This window comes from Harpia harpyja, chromosome 13 (genome assembly GCF_026419915.1).
Source record: "Harpia harpyja isolate bHarHar1 chromosome 13, bHarHar1 primary haplotype, whole genome shotgun sequence".
In the NCBI taxonomy this organism is placed as follows: Eukaryota; Metazoa; Chordata; class Aves; order Accipitriformes; family Accipitridae; genus Harpia; species Harpia harpyja.
Genome location: NC_068952.1, coordinates 15,107,589 through 15,134,407, shown reverse-complemented (window position 1 = coordinate 15,134,407; position 26,819 = coordinate 15,107,589). Strand labels below are relative to the sequence as shown.

Below are 26,819 nucleotides of genomic sequence, written 5' to 3'. Positions count from 1 at the left end.
TCTCCAGTCTCTTGAGTTTGGTATTTTTATAAATCTTAACCCAGAGTATATCTTCATGCATTTTGAACATGAAAAAATATAGAATTTCTGTCTTTGTAAAGTACACATTCATTAAAAAGGAAGCTAGAAAACCATCTTTAGAGTAATACCTTCTATAAGAAAGAGACACAAAGAACCAACTTATCCTTCCCACACACAGCTAAATCTTAACAGCACAATTCTATAATGAAAGTGAAAATAAATTTTACTCCTTTCTCCTAATTGATGCCGTATTGCCAGGTAATTTCAAACCTTTTTGTATCCATGCCTAGGACGTTGTGCTCATGTTCAGTGCTGTGAAAGAAAATCCAGTAAAATTCTATTTTGCAATGCTGAAAGCAGTTCTGCAGTTTCAAGGAAAATAATAAATTTTGTCAAGTTGACAGTTAAGACTAAGTATGCCCAACTACAAGACACACTGAGTAAAACTGTACAGTTCTAAGCCTCTTCGTTTTCTGCCCAAAGTACCCCGAGAAACAATGTCTCCAGAATCTACCATGTAGCATATGGGTTAAAGGAAGAACATACTGACTTCTTACTATCAACGTGTCTCATCATTCCACACTTTGGCACATCTTCTCTTTATTCCCTGTACTAATATTGTAAGTGACTGAACACATAGAAATATATCTTACCATATCAGCATTTCCTTGACGTTAACAATGTCAAGCAATGACACCATAAAATAAGGAACTGAGAGCAGCTTTGAAAACCAATCCTTGCTAGGTTTAACTCTCTGTTGACTGGCCAAGCACAGAAAAGTGGTTTAACATTTTCTTTATTGCTTGTTCATTGTGTATCATTAAGGCTACACAACATGTTTGGGCTGCCTATTTCTCATTCCCATAATTAAAAGAATTCCCGAGTGCAGGAGTACTTCTGGGAAAGCAACAGAATTAGCTCAGTGCAGGACATTTGATTTATGTGAACTATTGTCTCTCTCGTATATTTTGTCTCCAGTCCTCTTAATTTAGGGAGATCTAGATATCAAATGCACGGGAATTTTGTGACAAGTGCTTTAGATTCAAGCTCACTATGGTTTTAACTTCACTAAGCAGTTTACTGTCCTCCAAATGTCTTTAGAGTTGAGGTAGTCTATTGGTACCCAGCAGGTCTGTAGAGCCTAGTAAATGGTTAAACCTAACTTTCTAACAATGACCATGTCAAGTGTGATGGTATGACCAATTTAAAGGTCTTTGGAAAGTTCTATTTTTCTTCTTTAGAGAATATAGTTATTTTTCACCTCTCCGAGTTTTCTTGACTCTGAGTCCTCGTGCAAATGAACACCAACTAGTAGGAATACTTCTGTAATTGCAGGGTGACATAATAAATAGGGGTGAGAAATTTCTAAAGCTGTTTGCGTCCTGGTTCACGGGCCCGTAGTGTTACATTTTTCTTGTGCACGCTTGGCAGCATTTGCTATCTAAGGGAATCTGCATCAGCTAATGGCAGAATTAGCTGTAGCAGTGTGGCAGACCTGTGATTATATACCATAGCTGGAAAATCATCATGGATACAACCCTGGACCTATACCTAATGGTAAACCCAGCACCTGTGGTATCTCAGTGATGTGTGCTTGTGAGCAGGAGGAAGGTGTGCTGTGGATCTTTGGAAAGGTCATGTTCCAGCAGGCCATGTGCCCTACAGTAAGATCTGGGTGGGTATGGGGAGAACATTTGGTTGGGACTCTGTCTTAAAAAACCCACAAATCAATATACTAAAGGAAATTTTCTACGCTGCCAGTTGGCATCTACTTCCAGTAAGAAATGAGAAAGTAGAGCTACATGCCAAATCTCCTGGTCATCTTCTGTGTTTGTCTTTCATGCTGTGCAGGTAGAAATATATAACCTTAATACGTAGTTTGCATAGTTTCAACCTGCTCTGTATTTCAAATGGTGAACGAAGAACTGTGTCACAGGCAAATTCTTGAGAAGATAAAAGCAAACCAACGAAACACTAGAGGAAAACCAGGCAGAAGATTTTATGTTACATAGCTGAGAAGCTAAGGCAGACATGCAGCTGGAGCGGTGGGCTGGGTACTCTGTGCATGAGCAGTGCTTCCAATCTTGTTTCATCCTTCTTAAAACCACTGGCACTGCTGAACAAACTGTGTAGAGTACATTCAACTTTATTTTTGATTGTTATAACCTTTTTCCTTTGGATAATCTAAAATTAAGTACTCTGTGGATTCAGCTACAAAAGCTCAAATTTTAAATCAATCCGAGCTGTGCATGTAAAAGAAACCTCCTTGTAAACCAAAAGTCCCACTGCTACAGAGCAGCACTGTGGCACTGGCACTTACTGCAGGATGTTTAGTCTGCTAACAGACTGGAGCAGGACATGGAGTACATGGAGACTTATTGGAATACATCTGAAGAGTAATGGCTCATAAAGACTTGCAATAAATAACAAATGTCCAAGGTGATACTCTTTCTAATGAACATTTTAATGGTTTCTTTTCCCCAGTAGGGGACTCTCAGACTTCTTAATAGGGGCACAGAATGAACTCTTTGTGCCATGGCTGTCTCTATCACTTTTTGTTTTCTTCTTGCCTGTCCCTTACTGCTGGCTGCCACTGCTTCAATCTGCCTCCAGCTGTGAGGGCAAAGTTTACAGTGTCTTCAAAACCTGCTGTTTGTTTTCTTTGGTTGAGGTAAAGCTTGATGAGGCACAAAGCAAAGTGCCTCCCCTGCCCACTGGAATGCCTTGGGCAGCAGGGAGAACATTTCCGCAACTCAGCCCTGCTCCCTACACCAAGAATGAACGGGGAACAGAAGAACTAAGGCTGCTTCTGTAGTAAGACACTGTTACAGGCTGTCCTGGTGCCATGATGATGATTAGCTGGATAACTTTTTAAACTATCATCTAAGGCAAACTTCAGACATTTTTATATGGAAACAGTGTATCCCCTGGGCATCCATACTCTCTACATAGCTCATCTTTGTCTATAGATTCTTTGCTAGACACAGGTTTCTTTCTTTTTTCACATTTTCCCCCTAAAATTTCCAGAGACACTGCGCATGATGGAAAACAACTTCATGTTCTGCCTTGCTGATCTACCAAATTTCATAATATCAGAAAATCTGAATAGTAGTTCTCTATCAAAGTGCTTTGTGTTAAAATTCAGTCCTGCTGGGAGATTGTGCCTAGCCACCTTTAAATGGTTAAGAACTGTATTTTTAACTGGAGTTAGAATATTTCCTAAAGGAACCTACAGTCTGGGATGGAGTCCAGATGTACATTTGAGATGGCTAAAATGGAAAGTCCTGATTTTTTATTAGGCATGCCATTTAGAGAGCAAAATGAAGTGTGAGCAAAGAAAGCATGTTGGCATGGCAACAGCAAGTATAATTTAATGCAACAGGTTTTGATTCTGACCTGAGAAAGGAACTATTTGTCCTGAGAGTCAGCTTGGAGCCCATAAAGGTTTTAAAAGACAGCAACTCATCTTCACTAAAGGCCAGCAACTGGAGGGATGGATACCTCAGAGCTCTTTGGCCAACAAAAGAATCTAATTATTCTAATGGTTGTTGTTCTGGCATAGATGTGCAAAAAGGAATTGCTTCAATAATGGATCTATTGCCCACATGATAGCCACCTGCAGGCAACCTCTTAAGCACAGGGTCTCTCTGTTATTTTTAGTAAGGTGTGTGATGTTCGTAGAACTGTAAGACATAATGAGGCTAAGTACTTTGCAGAAAAATACACACAGTGTCAATTACCAAGATTAAAATTTAGGGTTTAGAAATTCCTGTCTCCCAAATCTATGATGAATCCACAATTATGTCCCCACTACTTGTTACAACTATTCAACTGAAAAGACCGAGAGGAGAAATCAGTAGGGGAAAGCAAGCTGTTTTCTAGATTAGTTTATTAAGGCTGGAACTAATGGCTGATAGCTTAAACTGCACATCTGATGCCAGGTATTTGTTTTTGAAGGATGTGCTCATTTTCCTTTCAAGATTAGCTGCTCTGGATTCCTGAGAGTGGAGCTGGCTGCACAAGCCGCATTCAAAACATTGACTCTCTAATTCCATCTGCTGCCAACTCATCTGTCTCCATGTGAAGAAGCAAATTTACAGGCGCAAAAGGAGGAACAAACCACTTTCAATTTTTTTGACTTACAGGAAGAATAAGAAGCACCACAAATCTTAAGAATAACTTTGATCTTCCAGGATTTGCAATTCACCCTCTGGACTAAAGATGCTTGAAGTTTGGCTAAGGGTAAAGTATAATTGTCCAGAACAAACAAAAGATTCTAAACGTGACTCAGAGACTCACCATGGAGAGGACTTGGGTCACCCCTCACTGGAAGGCAGGCAAAGCATAGGCATCAGTGTGCATTTTGTGACCTGAGGATCCTTGTATTGTTTTCATCTCATTGTAGGTGTCTTCATAGAACAGTGGGCAAAGGGATTTGTGCTTACACACCACATATGCACTGAAGGCAATAAAATCTTCCACTGTGAAGTAAAGCTTTTCTAGTCTTCTGACACACCATGCCATGCTTTCACCATAGCCAAATTTGAATAGCTCAGGGTATATGCAGAAACAAAGCATAGCCTCCTGTTGCACTGTGATTTGTTGTTGTTCAAGACTTGTATGACCCTTTCACAGCTCTTTCTATAGTGGAAAAAAATCATTATGAAACACACAAGACTTGAGTTTTGTGCATTTCCGACACTGACTGCTGTTTGTGCTTGGAATAGGCATCCTAGTTAATATAGGCCTATCCTGACCTACATTAACAGTCCCTTTGTCTATATATTTAATATTTTCTTTTATTTAAAAAGAAAGGTGCTTAAAATGTTCCAGCATGGCTGAAATCTTTCAATAGAGGTACACTTAAAATGCATATTATTTGGTTCATATCCTGTTGAGAGAAGGAAGAACATGAGGTAGGGCTGCAAGCAGTGAATTTCAATGTCTTTTGATGCAACATGGGTCAAATGTGTGTCATGACCTGAAGTCTGTTGTAGCCCTCTTTCATGTGGTTCTTCCTTTTCTGTTCTTGGTGAAACTTTTGAAATTTTCTCCTGTTAATGAATTTTTTTTCAGAAGCATGCATATGTGAAAGTTTGCTGTTTAATAATGTCACCTAGATTCTCTCCCATTGCCTGCTGAAATCAATGGAAAGAGCCCCATTTTATCAGTCTGCTGGAAAGTTATTTGCAGTTCTGATATTTTTCTGATTGCTGCATTATTTCTTGTTGCGAGTATTTGGAATATAGCGGGAACCAGTGGTACCTATACCGGGATAATTTTGTCAATCACATGCACTGCAAATTGCTGCCCACTTAAAATACATCAGGTGGACACCACCCTTGGCTTCATCACAGTGGGATGCAGCACAGGAATGCAGTGGCTTAACGACACATGATGAAAATACTAAAAAGATAATATTCTTTTCTTCTATTTAAAGTATACCATGTAGCACTTCCTTTGGAGGAACTGAGAAGTAATTATCATCATACCACCACTTCCTCAGAGTGACTAGATTAACAACAGGTTATGGGGGTCCAGAGCTGGGGAATTTAAGCCTTGTTACCATTTATAGTTTCTCTCTGTGTCCTACAATATGCTTTTCCATTAGCTAAAAGTGCCATTTCAGGAAATTGTCTTCAAGGGTTGGTTTGATGTGGGATGGGGTGAGGGAAGAAAGCAGTTGCCCTATTCCACTATAGCTGTAGACAGTTACTTAGTAAGAAGCAGGTATGCCATTTTCTAATCTGTCAATTCTTTTTCATTTATCATTCAGTAGGATGGCATCTTCAGGAAGTTCATGCAAGCCACTTCATCTCATCCTTTTACAGGTAGACAGTAATGGGTAAAAAGAGTGAAGGGATGGTAATAAACCACCTGGTTACAATTTTCTAGTTTTGCTAGTTGCCAAATTTTTTTAGACAGAGACTGGAATATTAGCCTTATTAATATTGATTAATCATAGCTAAATGGAAAGACATTTGCCTCTTATCCTCAGGACTGGTAATTGTCCTGAGATTATTTTCCTTTTGTGCCATTACTGTTCCTGACAGGACAACTCCTCCGGCTCTGGAATGGAACAGCTGACAGTCCAGAAGGCCATGTGTAACTTGAACATTTCTTACAGACCTTAGTAGTTTTCATTTGTGGTTTGAGATTTACTGTCTCCTGTTCCATGTTTATTGAATTTAAAAATTCACACATGTCCAATAAGAGTCCCGCAGGTGGATTGTTTGGTCTCAGACTCCAGCCTCAAGTATATTTTCTCTTACTCTGTTTCGGGTTTGGTTTTTTTTTGGTTTTTTTTTTTTTTAATCTTTTCCTGCTCCTGCAAATTCAGGAAGAAAATGTTATATTTTTTACATAAAGGACTTTTAATCCTCAGTGAATGAGATTACTGGGGGAAAGAAATCTAGCAATTGAAACTCTGGATGAACTTGCAAGGAGAGGACCCCATAAATATCTAATTCCTTGCAGAGATCAAGGATGATCCTTATGATCCTTACATCATAAAGTAACAACAGAAGTGAAAGGCCAGCAAAGGCCTCATGTGCTACGTATGAAAGCCAAGATTATTTTTTTCACTTGAACTAGTTAATGTAGATCTGGAATAACTCAATTTAAAATAAGATTACATGAGAGAAAATTTGTCCCTAAACAACTTGTGAAATTCTACTTTCTAAACCTTTTAGGATACTTTCAAAAGTGAAGATGGTCTTCCAGCAATAAGTTTTGCACAAAGTCTTCTGTGAACAGGAAACTACAGTAAAGTTCTTGACATAGAACTGATTCCTGGAAAAACTGACCTACAAATTGTTTTTTATTCTCACGTGACTCATTACGGACAGTTCATTTTTATGGTTCCCCCCCCCCCCCGTTGATGCAGACAAACCCCACACCTTTGTTTTGGTATAATTTGCATTTGAATTTTATTTTGCATAAAGTCTAATAATTCAACATCTTTATTTTCAAGGGTAATTCTGTTGGAGTCTTATATCTGAATGCTTCCTGGTCTTCCACATGACTTGACTTCAGATAAAAAGTAGATCACCTATTTTAGTAGTATCTCTGGTCAGCAATGTTGTGCCACTTCATTTTTAACTGGATTTTAATTTGACAGATGTGTGTTTAGATAGCCTATATCATCTGACTGATGCACAAAACGTATTCCTCCAAAGAGACTATGCATCTTCTGCACCTTTTCCATCTCATTTATGCACATCTATAAATAGCGCTGGCTATTCAAAAGATATTGATATGAAAATGATGACAACAGATTTTTTTATAATCAGAACAGGGCATGACTGGAGCAAATCAAGAATACTTCAAAGACTGTGTGCCAGACCTCCTTGACAAGAGCAGGTGGTTGAAGAGTCAACAATATGACATAAGTGCTTTGAGTGTGATTTGAATGAGCATAATTGATGCACTACCACATGATATCCATATACTTTGTGGGGGCCTTTATTCCAATGAATGCTGCATCGAGACATAAATCAGCATAGGGGGATGTTTCTACTAGTGCTGATCAATGAGATTTATCATTTATGTGTGACACGCGTAGTTCTGTACTTACTCAAGACCTCTTATGGATGCTACCGTCTTTAACAGTGAATATTTGAAGAATATGTTTGGATAAAAAAGAATTCAAAAGTTCTTTCGGTTTTTGCATAAAATTAATTTGCATGGTATTGCATGCTGGTACTTGATTGTCAGTTGCACACTCGATGACAAAATCACCAAAATCTCAGAAAAGATTGTGCAGTTAATGTCCTAAACATTCATAAATAACTAGAACACAGCATGGACAGAGGGAATGGTTAATAAGTTGTCAAGAGCAAATTATGACAAAGCAAACTAACTTCCTTCTATGATGACGTAACAAGCCTACGGTTACAGGGGATAGACTAAGTTTCCTCCCGCTCTACGTTACTTAAGTTTTGGCACTCTTTTGAATGGTATCCTAATTGGAAAGCTAAAGAAACATAATCTCGAGAGTAAATGCAAAGCTGAATGAAAAGTGAAACTCAGAGAATAATTACCTGATTTTATTGTTTAACTGAAATATACTGAGAAGTTTCCACAGGGAGTTGTTCTTGATTAAATATTGTTAAATATTCTCGTGAATGATCTGAATAAGGGAATAATATTATATGCAGCAAATTAGCATATTGATAGGAGATGGGGGGATTCTGAACATGTGGAAAGCAGAATTAGAATCCCAAATGATCTTGACAAATTGGAGAGATCATCTGAAAGAAATAGGATTAAGTTCAATAGGGACAAATGCAAATTATTAGCCAGAAATAATCAATTGCACAAATACAGGGTAGGGTAAAACAATAGACAGCAGTTTGGAAAAGATCTCAGAATGAAAGTGAATCAAATTACACATGACTTGATGAATTATTAAAAAGCTAAGTGACCAGCTAGTATGTATATGAAAACCAGAATGCAGCCTGCAGAAGTGAATTTTCTAGTATTTTATACTGGTAAGGACTCAGCTTGGAGCACTCTAGCCAAAGAGATCTTGAAAAAATTGGAGTTATTAAGCACTCAAAAAGAAGGTGGAAGGGTCAGGGCCATAATTAAGATGTAAAAAACCCTCACTGTTGTGAAGAGGAGGGGAGTAATATGTCCTTTTTGTTCATGGCAGACATAATAAGAAATAACAAGCTAAATTACACCAGGGGAGAGTCAGAATAGTTATTAGGAAAAACTTTCTAAACATAAACATAGTAAAGCCTGGGGAGGTGGTGAAGTCACCGTCATTAAGAACATACATCTGTCACAAGTGACATGAATATTCATTCTGCCTTGAGCACAAACCAGATGACCTTTTAAAGTCCTTTCCAGGTCTACTTCCTATAAGTTTATATCAAGACAGGAATAGGTTTTGCAGCTCTGCGTATCTCGAATAGCACCTGATTCCATGAGATTTATTAAGTCACAGGAAAAATTAGTCAAGAAGAGCAATACTTACTAAAGTACAAGAACTAGGTTTGGTGAAGTTATTGCTTAGCATTCTTGCCACGTGAATTCTTTTGTTAAACTTGTATTGACTTATACCTGGAAGTATTTTAAGATCAGTATTTCAGGTTAGTACAAGTATAAGAAAATAAATTCTGAAGTGATTTGATCTACTTAGGGAATAAGGGTGAGTATTCAGTAAAATTAATTCTTGCTCAGTGGCCCATGTAAAGTTTTGGGAGAAGAAAGGTGACTGACTCATGCCACTTTTATGTATACTTCTGCTGTTTTGGGCTGCAGCTGTCTCAGAGGCTCGTGGCTGTAAGAGACCCACACAGAGCACTGCATACTTTGGTACTGTGCACTGTGTCCATGACCTGAACCTCAACATCACTCCCAGCAGAATGGGAGAAATGAGTTGCATAAAGCCAGTGCACTGACTTTTTATCACCTGGGCTTTGTCTTCAGTTACTTCTCCAGGGCATCTTTTGTGCAATGCAAATGGGGTGACCAAGGGACCATGGGATGAAATGTATCAATTTCATTCCTGTGTCTATCTGAAGTTCTCTCTCTTGATAGAAACTTGATGTTCTGAAGCGTTACCTGTGGACTGCTATCAGTCTGTCGTTTGTTTAGGCTGGTGATAAAATGCTTAAAGGATGTAGCGATGCACAAATATTTGCCCTATCCAATATATATATATATATTTCTGAATATTTAGGGAAGCTTGTGAAATTCTTCACCTTTCTGTTCCTTGAAGTCTGTGATAACTCTTTCATATGCCGCTTCCTTCCAGCTTTATGTACCACATGGTACCAAATTACTGCAGCAGAGATTGGGAAACCTCTGTTTAGTAGGTCTGGTTTATGGTTATGCTAAAAATAGAGGTGAAATGTGTAACTCATTTCAAGAACAATTTCTTCACTGAGATCACAGGATCATTTAAAGCTGTCCAAACACTTAGGGTGAGTGTCCAGATAGTCTGGATTTATTATTATTTTTTTGCAGGAAATCTGGAAGTGGGACAGCTTCCTCACTGTAGATGATTCATGTCTTTATGTCCTAGTTTGAAGTGGTTCACCACACCGTGGTCACAACTCCAGAAGTGTCAGATGATCATCAGGCATCACTCCTGCCTGTAAGACTGATTTTTCCAGCTTTCTAGAGTTTTCATAACTTACTAACCTCTCCCCCCAAACCCAAACAATTTAGGTTCAAGAACAAGCATTAGGAAACTGTTTACAAAATAATTAATATACTAAATTCCCCAATAGACAAAGTTCTTAAAGCCAGAGCTCGGGGGACTCAAGTGCAGAGATACTGCCCTTCACGTGGACTCTTAAAGCACGTTTCCGTGTTCCCTTGCAAAGGTTTTATCTTTTCCAGTTTTAAATCTTTTTGTCTAGACAGCAGTAAGTAACTGGCATACCTTTCAGTCAGGAATGGTATGGTTAAGTCTTTCAGATAAATATAGCTGGATATTTAAATACAAAAATAAATGTCTAAAGCTCTACTTATTAGTAGCATCTGTCTCGTGCTTGATGTGTACTTCTCAGAAATATTCTAATACCTACAGAGGCTATATTTAAGCAACCTTGCTTCTGCTTTGGTGATCACATGTCATGCGCTGCCTATATTGTTGATTTTGTTGCTAAGCCCCGCTGTGAGTTCTAGTTTCCAGTGTTTCAGGTTACATGTTTAAACCTGGCCTTCCAACTGTTTCACACTATTCTGCGTGTCCCCATCTACTAAAGCTGATACTCCAGAGGCCCCCTCTTTCCACACTGGTCCACACTGGCGTGAAAAATTGAGTGGAAGGAGGAGTTAGGATTACAGATTTTTTGTTTACGAGAGTTGTTAACTTTCCACTTCGGAGACGTCACAAACAGGAAGCCTTGGGAAGCACATATTGGGTGTATGTGGTCAGCAGATAGGCCTCTGCCACCTTCCCCCTTTCCCGGAGAATTGCAGCCATTAAGGAACAAAACCCAGAAAATACAATGAACCTGGCAGACATCAAAGCTGAGCAACCAAAGAGAACTAGAGAGAAAAAAATTCTACTTTAAAACTCTTTCTTATAATCCTTCAATTTGGTGTTTTTCTTTAGGACAGATAAGGAAAAATTTGATCTTATGGACCCTTCTTTGGAGGATTATATTTAGGCCCATTTGCGTTACTGGAAGAGATCTCCCTGTACACCTGTGAGGTTTCAAGTAACTTACAATATGAAGCGTCAGTGACTTCAGTGGGACTTGGGCTATCCCAGTTAAATTGCATGCATGATGACATATCAGTCAGCATGATAGGGCTTTATTTCTGCAAGCAGAAACCCCTTATGCACTGTGTTATGGAAATTATTGCTCCATGCCAAGAAACTTTATGTTACTCCATCAGGCGCAACTCTGTTCCTCTGACTCTCTGTGAATATTTTCTGTACGTGGCTATGGGTAGTTTGTGTTTCTTCAGTGAAATAACTCTAGAGTCTGTATAAATGTTCTGATGCATTGTGAATTTTTTTGGCAACATGTTATTACTCCTTTGATTAGAGCAGCCACAGTTGTTTGTTTTTATATTTAGAGCAAAGTAATGCAAACATCCTTACCATCAAGAAGGCTAGGCAGGGTAGTACTAAAGGTAGGTTGTTTTTAATCTCTGTACTGCCTGTATTCTAAGCTTATGTTTGTGTGTGCCTATTTTGCCCTCTAGTCCAGCAGAAGCTGCTGTTTTTCAGGATGCAATAAAAACTGTTTTCTGAAGACTTGCTTTTGGGGGGTGAAGGGCAGAGGAGAGAAAAAATCCAAACTGAAAAAATCCGTACGCTGAGGTTGACTTTACCTTAGAAAAGTTGCTTGGATTTTCATACCCCTACGCTGGTTCATTGATCTACATGCCAAAAAGAGCTGGTTGGTTTTGATTTACAGATTCTACATTGTTTAGGCGATTATAGTCTAATTCTCCTTCTGCTGTGACTAGTCAGGGCATGAACTGCAGTCATAATGATAGGCACTCTGTTTCTGGATTTTAGCATGCCAGGCAAGGAAGTCGCTTCAAAGTAAAGCTGAAACACGTGAAGAAGTTGTGGGGGAGAGAGCACTAGGAGGAGGAAATTAGATTGACCTTGGCTTATTAAAGAGTAGTATACACAGATGACTCAGTGAATTTAGGCACCACTAAAAAGGGTAATAGAGGGTGAAAATGATATCTGGCTTTTATTAATAGAGTTGGTGTGAAACAGCAAATGTAAGAAAAAGGTAACTTGGAAAAGGGATCTATTTTAATGGGAAAATGTCAATGGTGGTTGTAATATTTGTATTGGAGTTGTGTTCAGGGTCTGCTTTGAGATGAGAGCACAGGGAGGAGCCACACTGCACTTTTCACTCTGCATGTGTCTAATAAAAGATTCCCTGTCTTCAGTGGTTTGCAGCACTCACAGGGGTGGGTTAAAGGGAGTTCCCGTTTACAGAGAGCATCAAGGGCAGGAGCTTAACTGCAAGACTTTGAAAATGTCCTTGAAATTACTTGGTAAAATGTAGTTTATGAACGTGTAAAGCTGCTCTAGGCATTTTGGTTTCATTCAGATTTTTCTGTTTGTTTGGGGTTTTTTTGGGGGGGTGTTTTTTTTTTTTTCCTCTCCCCTTTTCTCAAGGCTGGACTGAGATCTTAAAAGGCACTATAGTTTAGACCTTTGTATTTTAATAACATTTGGCTCTTTCTAATCTCTTACCTTTAGCCCACTCCATATGCTATTACAGCACAAATGAAGTACAAGAAGCCCTTGGTTGGGATTCTGGATATTTCTTTCTAATAGGCAACTTATTTGCTGTATTTTGCCTCTTTGTAGCCAAACATGATCCTCTTTCCTTTGATATTTTAAATTATTTACTTTATTGTTTCTGGGACTAATTTTGGGGTTGTTGCTTGCTCAAGAACAGTCTATTGTGTGGTCTAATAACAAAATATGAGCAGATTACTCTTGCTAGTACTTGTTTCTATCTAAAATAGACAAGTGTCATTGCGAAGGCTGAGTTTCTGAAACAGTATTTACAATTATAAACTCAAAAGTTGCTTTCTGTGCATTTTATTCAATAGTCAATTAATATTCTTTGTCCTGGTTTCAGTCAGTAAATTTGCTTATTAGAGAATTTTTATGCAACCACTTTTTGATTGTGGTATCTGTGGAAAAGTGACAGTGAAAAAGTGATAACTAAGGGAAAGGTTAACAAGTTAAACCAAACATTAAACTTTCAAAGATTTCAATTTGTGAAGCATTAAAGCTGCCCTAGGTGTAAAATAATTTAGATCTTGATTCATTGGTTCATCTTCATTCTGGAAACACTTCAGTTTGGGGACTACACAGAGATTTTATTTTAGGTGTGTGCCTCTGCCCTGTTGAATCAGCTCAGTGTTATTTTGCTCACCTGGAGATCTACTTCCTCTAATAGATGGAGGCCAAGTTTGTTTTAGAACTTGAATATTGATGTATATCAAGAAAGCCAGATTTCTTAGGGGAAGCTTGATTTAATCTGAAAGCCAAAACAGTTCCAACTGGATACGCTTACATCCCAGCTGCATACACGTACATTCTTTACTCCCTGGCAGTGAAGAATACACGATGAAGCAAAGATTTCTCTGACATCAGCATTGTAGAGCTCCCTTTCTTCTTCCTCTCCTTCTCTCCCCTACCCTTCAGTTTTAGATTCAGGGGTCAGAGAGGTTCAGTTTGGGTATTGAATTACAATGTTGTTGCTATTTTGGAAAGGAAAATGCTGGCTGAAAATGTGAAACTTTTTTTTCTCCCATTTTGCACAGTAAGTATCCCCACAAGTAAAAATATATGAGTGCAACTGTGGTGCCAAATAAAATGCTATCAAAAGCATGGTAGCTTAAAATTGTAGAGGTATGTGAAAGACTGTTTAATCTTTTACCTGCTGTATGTGATATAGTAACACTGATACATGTTGAGCAGCCATTTGGGATTTTATATATCAAACAGAGAGTCAGCGTATTTTGAAATTTAATCCTCATGAAATATTTGACATCCCGAATGGGGTAATTGACACGGGGACACTAATTAGGGAGTTGTAATTCAGAAGGTTTTGATCATGTACTTTATACTGACATGTATATTGTCCCTCTGGTAACAGTGTTAATGGTGCTTAGACATGTGCATCAGGAAAAGAGACCGTACCCCTGGGAGCTCTGGAAATCAATCTCCTATGTAATGTCATTTTTATAATGCTCTAGAAGGAGCAGATTTACACATTTTTCCATTTATTAAGCTGATCATACATAAAATATTCTGGCTTTGGAATAGTTTGACTCAGCTGGTGTTTTCATTCTTAAAAATCTGCAGTGAATAATATCTTCCCCTGAAACTGAGCTTTTCACCTAAAGTGCTTTGCAGTTCTCAGTGTTCACTTGAAATCTTGGGTAAATCTATTATATTCAGCTGAACTGAGTCCTGTTTACCTTATGCAGGGATCATTTCATCAACTCCTGAAATGCAAAACCTTCTGTGGCAAGAGAGAAAAGGCAGTCTTGTGACTGCGGCTCTGACCTAAAGGACACGCTCTCTCCAAGTATGATTTCACTCAGGTAGTGAGAGCAAGAGCTGCATTAAAAAACAAGAAGATTGGCCTTAGGCAGACAGGTGAGCTCAGTGTTTTCTCTCTTTTCCTCCTGGCTTTGTGATCATACTACACACATAATCAGACCATCTGCCTGCCCCAAACAGAACATTCCTTTATGGCTTTTCAACAAATCCGAGAGCTCTTGGACTCTGTTTCCTTGTCTTTACCAGACTTCTCAAACTTTCTGCATGATCATAAGGCTTAAGTCGGGAAATGCTTTTAAAGCACTCATTTGCTCTATGGTAAGTGAATACAGAGAATTATTAGTTAATACTGCTTAAGGTGCAGTACTCTACCATTGTAGAAGACAGAAAAGCAAAGAACATGCTAAAATCCAGTTAAAATTGCTGGAGTATGGCAAAATGTAGTTACCAAATTTAAAACCACCTGGGGTATATTGATCTCATTCTTGAAATATGTGTAGAGGGATTTTTAACGTTTTCAGAATTAAACATTTTTTAGGTCTCCTTGTGTGCAACTTATCCAGAAGCTGGCTCTTTCTGCGGTACAGTGTGTCCTCTGATGCTCATGTTTGGACCTTGCTTCAGCAATGACTCAGAGTTCCAGCTATTGTTTCACTAACACCAGTTCCTGCCGTGCTGGGGGTTTCCCCTCTCATCTCTTTCCCATATTATCAACTAGACCCAACCCTCTTCTGTTCATAAAATCTGACAGGAGGCCCCAGATTGGGCTACGATGGCTACTATATGCTATTTATGCAATTCTAGCATTGCAGCTACCCTGCAGAAGAAATAATGGTTATTCATTTTCATATCTGATGTGGGAACCCAAATGCTTTGAGGCATCAATGAGAGCAACAGTCATTGCGATACAGTGCAGGCGGCAGCACTTTGTCAAAGACTGTGCTTTGGTAGAAATACCCTCTGTAATCAGCGTGTCTTGCAGCTGTGTGTGGCTTCTCTGCAGAAGAGTCACACTGTCATTTCTGTAGTTGACTTGAGGGGAAAAAGAGGCGGATAGGCTTGCAAATGTTAAGAATTACCAGTGTACACAGATCCATGCAAAGCAAGGGGAAGACCTTTTGCTATTTTAAACAGAAATATGGACAGAGAGAGAGAGACAGTGTGTCTTAGAAACAAGACATCAAGTGGATTGCTTGACCGCAGCTGTAAATTCAGACTGTGTAAGACTGGAAAGAGCTGAGGGTATCAATCTCGTATGTCCTGTAGCACAAGGACATGGAAAATGGAAAAATGAACATGTGATGTACAGGCTAAGCCACTGTTTCAAATGTGTCCATGCCACCACAGCCAGCCACCTGGGCTAGAACCTGTTATCATTTCATCTAAAGCTTAAGAGGGTTTACAAAACATGCCTGTCAAAACTTAACTATTTATGACAGCTCTCATCTGTGCAACACACATGCCACTGTGATGGGACTGCTAACGTGAACTTTCCTGATACACTTCATCTCATCAAGGCTAATGAGAATAGCCATTACATGTGTTCAGATGTGTCCTTGACTTATGGCAATGCCCAAATCTCATATGGTTGCAATCTTCCTTGCATGTGGATATTTCCAGAAGATTTTTTTAATTTTTTTTTAAACTTTTCATTTATGTTTCTTATGGAAATACAGAAGAAATGGTTAATTTGCCCTGTATATGGGCTTTTCTATTTATTAACAATTTTCCGTATTCATGTTAACCCTACTTTTTTTTCTTCACCTCCGTTTACAGTTACGTTCTTTAATCATCTGCAAATATGGATTATAATCTCTTTTGAGAAGAAGCTACATGTCCTTTACTGCTCTGAAAAGCATAGGGCACTCTGAAGTGTCATAAAATCTTAATGTGCTCATCTTAAAATGCATCTTTTTCATATGTCCTTAACCTTGCACCTCAGCAGCAGTCTAAATTCAATTCATTCACTATTTAGTGCTATCCTCAGAGATGGGCTAGGAGGTGGAATGAGCAGGTGTCCTAGACAACCTGAGAAGTTGCTTGGTATTTTGCTTCATTTGTGATGCTTCAGCACAGGACACAGATTTCCATTTTAAGTGCCTTTGTGGGCACTGTTGGTAAATTCTGACAGTAATAAATATGATTATTCTGCTTGAGCCTTAAACTTTCCATAGACTTTTTTGATTTTGTGCTGCTTGTAGTGCTTGGATCCTCAATATAACAGAGAACAATACTTTATTAAAACAAGCTGCTGTATAAAATGTGTGCTTACTCAGCTGGAAGCTACTTGGTCATTTCTGCTTCTGCTCTCAAGTTCCAGAGCTGCAGATGGAGTGGGGTTAATGTAACGTAACTTTCCCAAGAGCATGCAACAGGACTTGACGTGTTTTCTGCTACATATCCTCATCTTCCAAATTAACCTGAAGACAAATGGGATCGGTTTATTTGCTGTTTCTCTGAGACAGTGTATTTGGCTGTCATAGTAGTGTCTGCTTTATATTTTGAGTAAACCTGAGTCCCTAAGGAGCTGGTTAACTAAGACCAGAAAATACCCTATGTGCAAAAAAAGTTGATGGCACACTTCAGCATGCAACATGACAGGGAAAAAATCAACACAAAAAATTGCAAAATCTTGTGAGAGATGGCATGTGTGTCTGATCTTTGGTTCAATGTCTTCCCTTCTCTAGGCATGTGGCATTCAGTTATGAGTGCAGAATCACAGAAAACCTGAACAACAACAGCAGCAGTGTGGAAATCAACCCATGCACCTCCACTTACTGGGTGGTTCCAGAAGATGTGGGAAACTCTATTGATGGAAAAGCTGATTCATGCCAATTCTCCCTACCCCAAAAGTACAATAAACCAAACCACTCCAGTAAATTTGGAATCTGCCCACTGAATATGCCAGGTGCTAACAAACAATACTTTTGACCATATTTTTATCAGGAAAACAAAATGCAATATTTGAGAATAAAAATCATGAAAAACAAAGGCCATAACACAGTAGGCTGTGAGTAGATCAGCCTTTAACAGAGAGGACTGACAACTGTTACCCTTCCTCTCCATTACTCCTTGAAGACAGACTGAAACAGTAGTGGACACGCAGCTTGTTGAACTGCTAGATCTGTACTGTTATTCAGGCTGTGATGCCAACAGTTCAAGTTGTTACTGACCAGGCATGCAGCTGGAGATGCCTGTGCAGCTTGCCTCTTGTGTCCTGTACTGTGCTCCGTAAGAGAAAGGAGAGCACTGTGAAAATGAGGTTGTGATCCAGCAGCAAGCACCCAAGCCAAAGCTCATTGATACTAAAAGGTGGATTCCTACCGGCCTCAATGGATCCTGAAAACATGGCTTTTGTTTTTTTTAAATAGGTAACTGTATTTCTGCTGATCCAGCTTTTTGGAAAGAGGGAAACTACATTCACAGAGAGACATTGTGATTCAGTACCTAGCACATTTAGAGATGAAGTAGCAGAGGAAAGTAACTTTTCTCAATGCCTCCAGCTTGTATGAAACAAAATAGATTAGCATTACCACTTAGGACAAGCTGAAGCCATTTCAAAGACATACAAAACTTACAGATGAAAATATACAAATAGTGTAGAGACTTCAGCTTAATATTGCTTCATTCAACATTCCAAACTGAATTTTTACATTACAGCTAAAATATCAATGAGTGAGTCCCTAATTCCCCATCGTTGGCTGTATATCTGCCTAGTGTCTTTTATGGTAGCTGCTGCCAGACCAATCGATCAGTTGTTCCTCAGGAAGACTGTAGCCTCCTCCCACCTGCTGTTTATATCTGCACCCATTTGGCTACAGGGCTAGGCAAGGGAAGGAAATGGTCTTGCACTACATACGCCTGCGTGACACGGTATAGTGTGTTAGAAATAAATGAAGTGGTTTGCTAAGGATTGAAGTTAACTAGGGGTCTATGGTTAACTCTGACAGAAGCCACACTGGGTCTTCAGCTGCACATTCTCCCTAGGAGAAGGGAGCAGGTGACAGGACCAGCTCAAAGTTGCAGTCCCAACCCAAAAGTGGATTAAAGCCAACGAATTTGAGAGAAATAATTTAAAAAGCAGAAACTATGGGAAAAGACTCCTGGTGACATTGTGCCCATGAAAATATTAGGACAAGTTTGCTCTTCTCTGTGCATGAACATTAATCAACAAGATGCTTTCTTTAATCAGCAATGGTGATGGTGATGAGGTGATGGTCATTTTTTTTTGACTGCACTTCTTTAATGAGATAAACACTTAGCACTATTACAAGTGTTGAAAGGTGTCAGTAACAGCAACATCAAGAGTGACGGAAACCAGCACCATTGTACGTTTTTGGTAATGTGGAGAGCAGATGTAACTTTCAACTTCTTAGAAATTATTTTAGACACCATATTAATAATAATTAAAAAAACCCAAACAAACAGTGAAAACCTTAGTATTCAATGAGATAAAAACACAGCTATGGGTGACATGGTTTGGTCTGGATTACAGAAGGAAGTTGAAGAATGCAGCTTCAACTCCAGGGTCTAACAGGCTGTGAAAGAACAAGATGTGAAAGATATGCGCAAACAACATGTGACAAATTCCTTTGAGAAAGTTATTACTCCTCCTCTTTTCCATTTCATTTGGAATGAAAAGAGAGTCAAACACTCTATTCTGTTGTGTTCACATTTGCTAACTTTACACTTCCTAGTTAATTACTTTCTATAGTTTAATGGACAGAAAACCTCAAATACCTTGTTTTAAAAGCTTACATTTGCCATACCAAAGAACTCACAAAGTTCATGCTCATTTGTACCTTTCAATCCAAAATAGGATCTTCAGAGATTTGAAGACGAAAGAGCAAACACTGAAATAGACTTTAAAATGCTGCTCATGCTGCAACAACATCAGATAGGAAATGAAAGTTTAACAGTTCAAAGAGGGAATACTTCTTCAGCTTCTGGGGCAAGACAGAGCTGCTCAGGAAGTGTGGCATTTTGCCAGAGCAGGGAGCCTCCAGGAACTGAAACAGAACAGTACCGGTGACCCTCCACTGCCTTAGACCAGCTGTTGGAGAGAAGGCAAGCTCTGGTGTGTGCACTGCTATGTGAAAGAGAAGAAACAAGAGTACCTGGAAATTGTCACATCAGCATTAGGCTGGGAATGTGTATCTTTGCTGGTGTGAACATAACATTTTCAGGGTTTTTTTTCCCCATAATGTTCTTTTATAGGCTATATCTGCAATGATACTTTTTTTTTTTTTTTAGAATTCTACCTACATTTGTGCATTTTCCTGCAAAATACTGTGTCATTCTTATGTGATCACAGAGAGTGAATATTGCAGTTGATGGGATCTGTCCTTTAAAATTACTTAAGTTTAAAGGCGCGCTCTGGGGAGTTGTATTCTCCCCGTCCACCCTAACTAATGGAGAACATAGACTGAGGAAGAATCACAAACGGTAGTTGCAGAGTTTTGGAGACCCTAATGCTATTCACCCAGACAAGGTAACTTCTCATTCCTGACTGCATCTGCTCTGTAAAGATATCTGAAATGAGTGATAGGGACCAAGTGTGTAGTGATTCAGCTGACTAATTGTTGGATACTTGCTCTGCATACTGGCTGAGTTGGAGGGAAGGCATCTGGGCTGTCCCTGCCTATGCTACACACAGCCTGTGAAGCAATGTGTTGGCTTGCTGGGCAGCCCAGAATCATCTTGGGATGTTTGCTGCCTTCCTGGACACCACTCAATGTACTTTTGCCTCTAGATTGCTGGGCTAGCCAAAAAAAAAAAAAAAAAAAAAAATTCAAATGTAGTTAAGAGGAAAGGGAAGTTTAAGCCATGCACACTGTGATATTGCAGATAGGTTCACAGGGCACATGAGAATGGGGATATTTCAGTTGGAGTAAAAAAGAAAGAGCCAAATGTTCAGTGGAGGACACATGCTTGTTTAACTTGCACAGTGCTGACACACGGTGGAGGGCTCCATGGTACCCTCTCTGAAATTCACCCCAGTTGCCAACAGGAAAAGAAAGCAGCATTCTGAGTACAGAGGAGGCACTCAGCAACCCTAGAAGGAGCAGCAGCTGTTGAGCCAGCTACGGAGAGGGCTAACCAGAAAACACTGAAAGCTGAGATCAAACAGATGAGAATGGAGTGAAGAAGCAGCAGGAGAGAAACAAAAGAATGCAGCCCAATGGGCTGTCTTAAAAGCAGTTCTCTTAATCCTGAGTGACCTGGGTTTGGTGCGAGAATGGGAAGTTTTCCTAAAACATTATTAGCCCTGAATGGGTATCTGATTCCATTTGCTTAATTTTCACTGAGGTATGTTCATTTATACCACTGAGGGATCCTGTTTTCAACATACTTTTACATCTAGAAAGTTATAACTATCCATACTGCTATATAATTATCTTTTTGGAGGGGAAGGGGCAAATATACTACAAGTAATTGTTAAGCACTTCTTATCCATATTGCCTGGCTAAGAATTACAGGGCATGGCCTTTTTTGTAACTTTTTTCTTTTCACCTGTATGGGCATGATGCTGCTAGCTTAAATGGATTTCCTTCTGTTTTGAAATAAGTCATGTGAGAGGATACTCCTAACTTTTTTGTCCAAATTGATAGTGCTATGTCCTACCCTGGGAGTCAAGAGCATTTGCTGTATTCTTCAGACATATGTATTTGCAATTAGTCATCCATATGAGTGGACTGTTTAAGACAAGCCTTTCCCCCAAAGCACTTAATTCTTCAAAATGAAAATAATCAGATAATGAGTTCATTTCCGATTTCACATTTAATGCCAAACATTTTTGGGTAAACAAGATATGCTGGCAGAGCTCTGCTCTCATTGTATGTTTTTTATTAACTGGGAGACAGACAGTTGATTCTTATCCTCTCTATCAACTCAAATAAATTACACATATTTTAGAATGAGAGACTTGTGCAAACTGGCTGGCTGGTTTCAATGTGGGAGCCCATCAGCTGGTCTGTGTAAACTGCACCCAGGCCCTGCTAGCAAGAAGTGAAAACCTCCAAAGACCCAGCTTGGGAATCTCCCACTCCATGGAAACTTTTACCACAGTAACTCATATTTCTGCAGTATGAAAATAAATAAGGCAGCAGAGAGTCTATCTCTAGCAACTTTACCAAATCAGACAGGCTGAGCTGCTGTGCCGTTTCTTTTGACAGCCCCTTGGTAGTGTGAGGGAGCCTCTCACCAGCATGGGTGCTCCCACACAGCTCCATGCTGCTCATGAGCTGATCAATGTAAGCGTCAGGTATTTTGGTGTTGTGTTTTAAAGAGGTTGTGGAGGGAGGTGAGAATATAACAAAGCATGGGACCCATAAAAGTGTTAAATACTGTTTTTCCTCCCTGGAGCTCAGCTTTGGTCAGTGGACTTGCTCTGGTTTTACAGACCTGCCAAGGAGAACAGAATCTGGCCCTGAGTCTGGGGCCCCTGAATCTTTCAAAATCAATACTTCTTTCCAGGCAGGAGAAGTTGAGAAGAAAGAAACTGAAAAGATTTACTTGGAAGTGGTATTTATGACATACGCTATGTCAAAAGCATTTAAAGAAGATTATTCTTAAGATGTCCCAAATTTTAGCAAGACATCAAAGTATTCACAATAATTTCTAATTTTGAACATTGTAGATTAAAATTCAGATTGATGTCTAATGTCTCTTGTACAAACAATGTTTTTCCCATCTGTGCACAACGAACTCCAACATGTCATGAGTAGACCAGTCACTCATAAACAAAGCAAAGCTGTCTTCCCTGTTAATCCTTTATATTAGTTCAGCACTTAGGTTGATGGTGCTAGCTCCTGTCCAAACTGAGAAGGTAAAGACAATCTCTGTGCTAAAGAGCTCACAGTCTAAACATACAACAAAGAGTCAGGAGATGGAGACAGACAAGAGGAGGGAGTACAAACGCAGCGATACTGATCAGCACAGCCTAAGCACAGCAGTAATTGTACTGCGGTTAACGTTTTAAATGGGTATTGCAGAAAATGAGCAGTTCAAGGTAAGATTTGAAAGAGAGCAGTGTGGTTATTTTAATAGATGTTTATTTATTTTTTAAGAATAGTGAGAAGCAGTGTCAGAGAAAACAGTGTGTCTGAATCCAGGCTGCATTTTTAGGAAGTCATAATTGACCCCAGAAGTCTCAGATTCAGATGTTGAACAAAAAAAAGATCAGTAGAGATTATTGAGATGATCATTTTTTCTGATGTACAAAATAACATCCATGACAACGGAGGGTGTAACAGAGCTATATAAGTGCAGCTGGAGGAAGACTTTGTCTCTGCAAACTCTAGACAAGTCCTGGCTCTGCTGTGTAGCTTCTGAGAACCCGTTGAACAGAAATCACCTGCAGAGGTATGGAGCAGAGGGAGTCTGGTGTTCACAAAATAAGGCCAATGAACATTGTGATTTCTGGGAAAAACAATATTTGCAGCACGGGCTCCAGACAGGAGAAGTTGGAGTATTAGTAACGTGTGACTGGAGGCAGTCTCAGCAGTATAGCTCTTGCTGTCAAGAGAACAAAGGAGTGTCTTGTGAGAACTGCTCCTTTCCAATCTTCTCCTTAGAGGCAGAAAAGTGCAAATATTTTTCCTTCTGCTGTCATTCTGAGGATGAAGCCACCATTTGGATTTTCCTAACCCAGTGTTTTACTTTCAGATGACAGAAATACAGCAGTTCTCAAGAACCTGGTCTCAGCCCTCATACGTACGCTAGTTAACACTTTCGTGGCTGAGTTAAACGCTAAGTAATTCTAAGGTGTTTAAATAAGAATTTGGCAAATTACAACCACTCCCCTCAAAAAAACCCCAAACACTCAACAAGTAAAGACATGTATCTCTTCTCTTTCCTTTTTAAGGACCTTCTCAGATTGTTTTCTTTTCTTTTTCAGTAAAAGCCTGATTTGGAAAATTACTGTCTGGAGGCTGTATTTGCATAACAGCAAGTAGGGTCAACCTGCATTGTCAAGTGTTGAGGAAAAAATAACCTTTGGAGAAAAGGAAAGCAATTTGCCCTGTTGTGAGTCATCAGGAGCTGTTGTGCTGAAGGAAGGAGACATTCCTGAGGAAAAAGTTGCCGGCATAGGTCTACTGCAGGGGAGAAGCAGTATTGTACTGTGGGTATGGTTTCACTAGAACAGTTAACAAATTGGGTATGTGCTCTGCTTTTCTGTTCCCAGGAGGCGATGGTCCCTGGCAGATGGGTAGTGACAGTTGTTTCTTGCAATGCTTCAAGTTTGCTTCAGCCACTTCAAGCTATATACCTAGTGTTTGGGTTTAAAGAAGTTTGAATTTGGTTAGATGTCTAGCAGTTTTCCATACAAGCAATTATAGCCTCTGGGCCTGATATACCCTTAATCAAAAGGTGTCTTCTGTCTCCTCCTCTGAAATTTCTGGTTCACACTTGTTGTTTCAGAACTCGTTTTGTATTCTGTTTGTCTCCATTTACAGCAACTTTTGTACTATGTGTTTTTTCAGGAAAAAAGCATGTGGTTCGGGAACATTCAGAAAAGCACCCGGCTTATCTGCAGGGTCCTTTGAGGAACTCCACTTCAAGAAAACAAAAATGTTATACCTGAGTGGGGTGATATTTTTCTAATGGGTCTTAAATGTTTTACCATCTGGTTTGCCAGCCTGTTTCAGCTGTGAAGGTATTTTGGTATGAGCACCCCATTTCATCAGATAGGAAGGTCACCACATGGTATAAAATTTTGTTGACTTCTATGCCCCTGTCACTCTAGAATATCTATGTATGAATTTTGAGTAGGAATACCCCATTTAGACTAGTCCCCTGCCTGCTCTGAGGTCTGCCACAGAGCAAATGTCTCCCTGCCTGGACTCAACTGGGAAGGCCTCTGCCTCCTGGAGAAATGGCTCAGGATCAGCACTGCGACCTCCAACTGAAATGTGTAGCACTGGTTTGTCCTTCAAGTGTGAAGCCAATAAGGACTCTCTACCAAAGTTTTTGAACATATTTCCAAGTATGGCAGGGCGCAGTGGCAGGCACATAATAGGACTTTTGGCATGTGTTATATTGTGCTCAACAACTGCACTCTGTGATCCAAACATGCCCACCAAAAATAACTTCAGTGAACAGCTTTTATTTTAATTATTCCATTGTGGGACTCATGAAGTTTTGCCAACAATCTGGTTTGTAAAGCTTTTTGTATTATCTAAGCACAGAAACCCGTAGTGTGTAGTTAATCCCCCACTGGGATTTTCCTGACCCAGTCACAGGTCTATTTTGCAACCTCATCTTTCTTTACCTATCACTTGCTCTTAATGCTGTTCACACCATAGACTCCTTGAAATCTTGCCCTTTCTTGGCTCCTGTGACTGTTCTTTCCCAGCTATCCCCCCTAATTTTCTTTTTTCTCTCTCAGCTCCACATTTAGTGGGTGGTGGGGGTTATTTGGTGGTTCTGCAGTAGTTCTGATCTCTGCAGGGATCTCAGTGAGAGCTGTATGTGGACTGTCCCCTCTCCTCTTTACACTCTGTCTGACCTACCACAGGGTATAATATCCAAACAACTGCACTTTTGCCGATGACTTGCAAATCTGCCTTTTCCTTTCGTCACTGAGTCTTCCTGTTTTCTTCCTCACCTGTCCCCCTCTTCCAATCTCCTTCCCTTCCTCCCTGTGTCATAAATCGTAAAGCAAACACAAGAAAAAGGACATCCCTGTGGTTTGGTGGGATGAGCTGCTGGGTTCTGCAGAACACTTCCAGGCCCTGAGTGAGTTGACTATGGTAGTTTCTCTCTCTTCTTTCTGTTGGACTATTTATTTAACCCTTCTTTCATCAAACTCTAATTTGCTTTGTGGGGAAGCACATGCAGTTTAGGACATCGCAATGGTGCTGTATTTAAGGAAGTATTTACTTTGTAAATAGCCTCAGATAGTGAATAAATTGTCCCTTTAAGAAGATTAAATGTGAAAGACAAAAATAAAAAAGAGGTGATATGATGTTTAGTTTAGGTTTGTTTTCTTAGGTTCATTTCCTAAGTATGCCAAAAGAAACAGCTTTAGGAGGAACTTTCCAGAGCAGGATAACATACAGCCTGATTGTTTTTAGTACAGGTGTGAATAATACAGGTTCAAATCCCTTCACGCCTAGAGGGAGCTGAGCCCAAATCTCCCGCAGTCTGAGGGCGTGGTCCAGTTGTAGCAATTGAGTAAAACAGGCCTGGCAGCAACAGCACCCACTTCTCTTACTGTTTTGGTGGAGGAGGTCTGGATAGCAGCGGAGGAGGGTGGAGATCTCTGCCTTGAGATAGGCGACTAAATTCCAGAGAGGCTTAAGCTAAGTCAAATAACCTCCACATTTCCTAATGGCTAATATGGGCAGCTCCTGCTCAGCCCTCTCTGTGGGGTATCTATATTCTCTGCCTCCAAAATCTCTGGATCCCAGCACACAAGCACACTCCTAGCAGTCAGGAGCTGCAGTTTTCAGCTCTGTGGGACCTCACACTGCTTGTGTCCAGAACAAAATATTTATCTGTATTTATGTAAATGCTTAGGTCTACAGGGTCTTGTGCTTGGTTACCTTGATAAGTGCTACTACTAATAACAATATGGACAATATTACATTTATATGCAGCTTTCATATAACTTTCACATGCCATCTGTTACAACAGCTATACCACACTGCTTAAATTTATGAAGCAAAATCAGGGAATGTCTTTGCACCAGCTAAGGACAGACAAGATGTACACTTTTGTGAGAATCCCTTCGCATTCAAGGTATTCTCAAACTACTTCTTACTAACGTGCTACTCTGTGTTTGACTAAACCTGAAACACAGTATCTAATACTGGTATTTTCATTTTGTGTCATGTTTGGACTGTACTCTGGTTCTACCTACCTTAAATTTCTGTGCATATGTGGTGGGGAGTATAAAATGGGGGATTTTCAAAGGTCTGGAGGTCCTTCAGTGTCAAATTACTTTTGCAATTCTACTTTAGAATTTCCATAAGGCCCCCAAATATTCTTGGCAATTTACAATAGTCCTTGTCCCAAATAATTTAAAATACATTTCAGGTGTGCCAAGAATAATAAAGCTAAAAACAGGGAGAAAAAAAAAAAGGAATTAAATAATCAGGGATATAGTTAGAGGATCACTGATTATTCAGGTACTCTTTATTTTTAAGGCTTGGATGGAAGGACACTTCACTTTTAATTATTTTTTATTGATTCACAGATTGTGACAGTGTAAGAAATGTTTCTAGAAGTCAGATCTGAATTAGAGGAGGGTTTCACGTGAAATCTGCAT

General features: G+C 39.5%; 2 long non-coding RNA genes across 3 annotated transcripts in view; both read left to right on the top strand.

Moving 5' to 3' along the window:
* The first annotated feature begins 11,150 nt into the window (after positions 1–11,150).
* The window catches only part of LOC128150325 (uncharacterized), a 34,527-nt gene continuing 18,858 nt past the window's right edge, over positions 11,151–26,819 (top strand). The window contains exons 1-2 of one of the 2 annotated variants that reach the window (XR_008238025.1): positions 11,151–11,424; positions 11,569–11,625. This is a non-coding gene — a long non-coding RNA (uncharacterized LOC128150325). The other variant, XR_008238024.1, reaches the window with a different exon arrangement.
* LOC128150326 (uncharacterized) lies at positions 14,404–16,709 on the top strand. The gene is made up of 2 exons (XR_008238026.1): positions 14,404–14,641; positions 15,084–16,709. It is a non-coding gene; the product is annotated as an uncharacterized LOC128150326 (long non-coding RNA).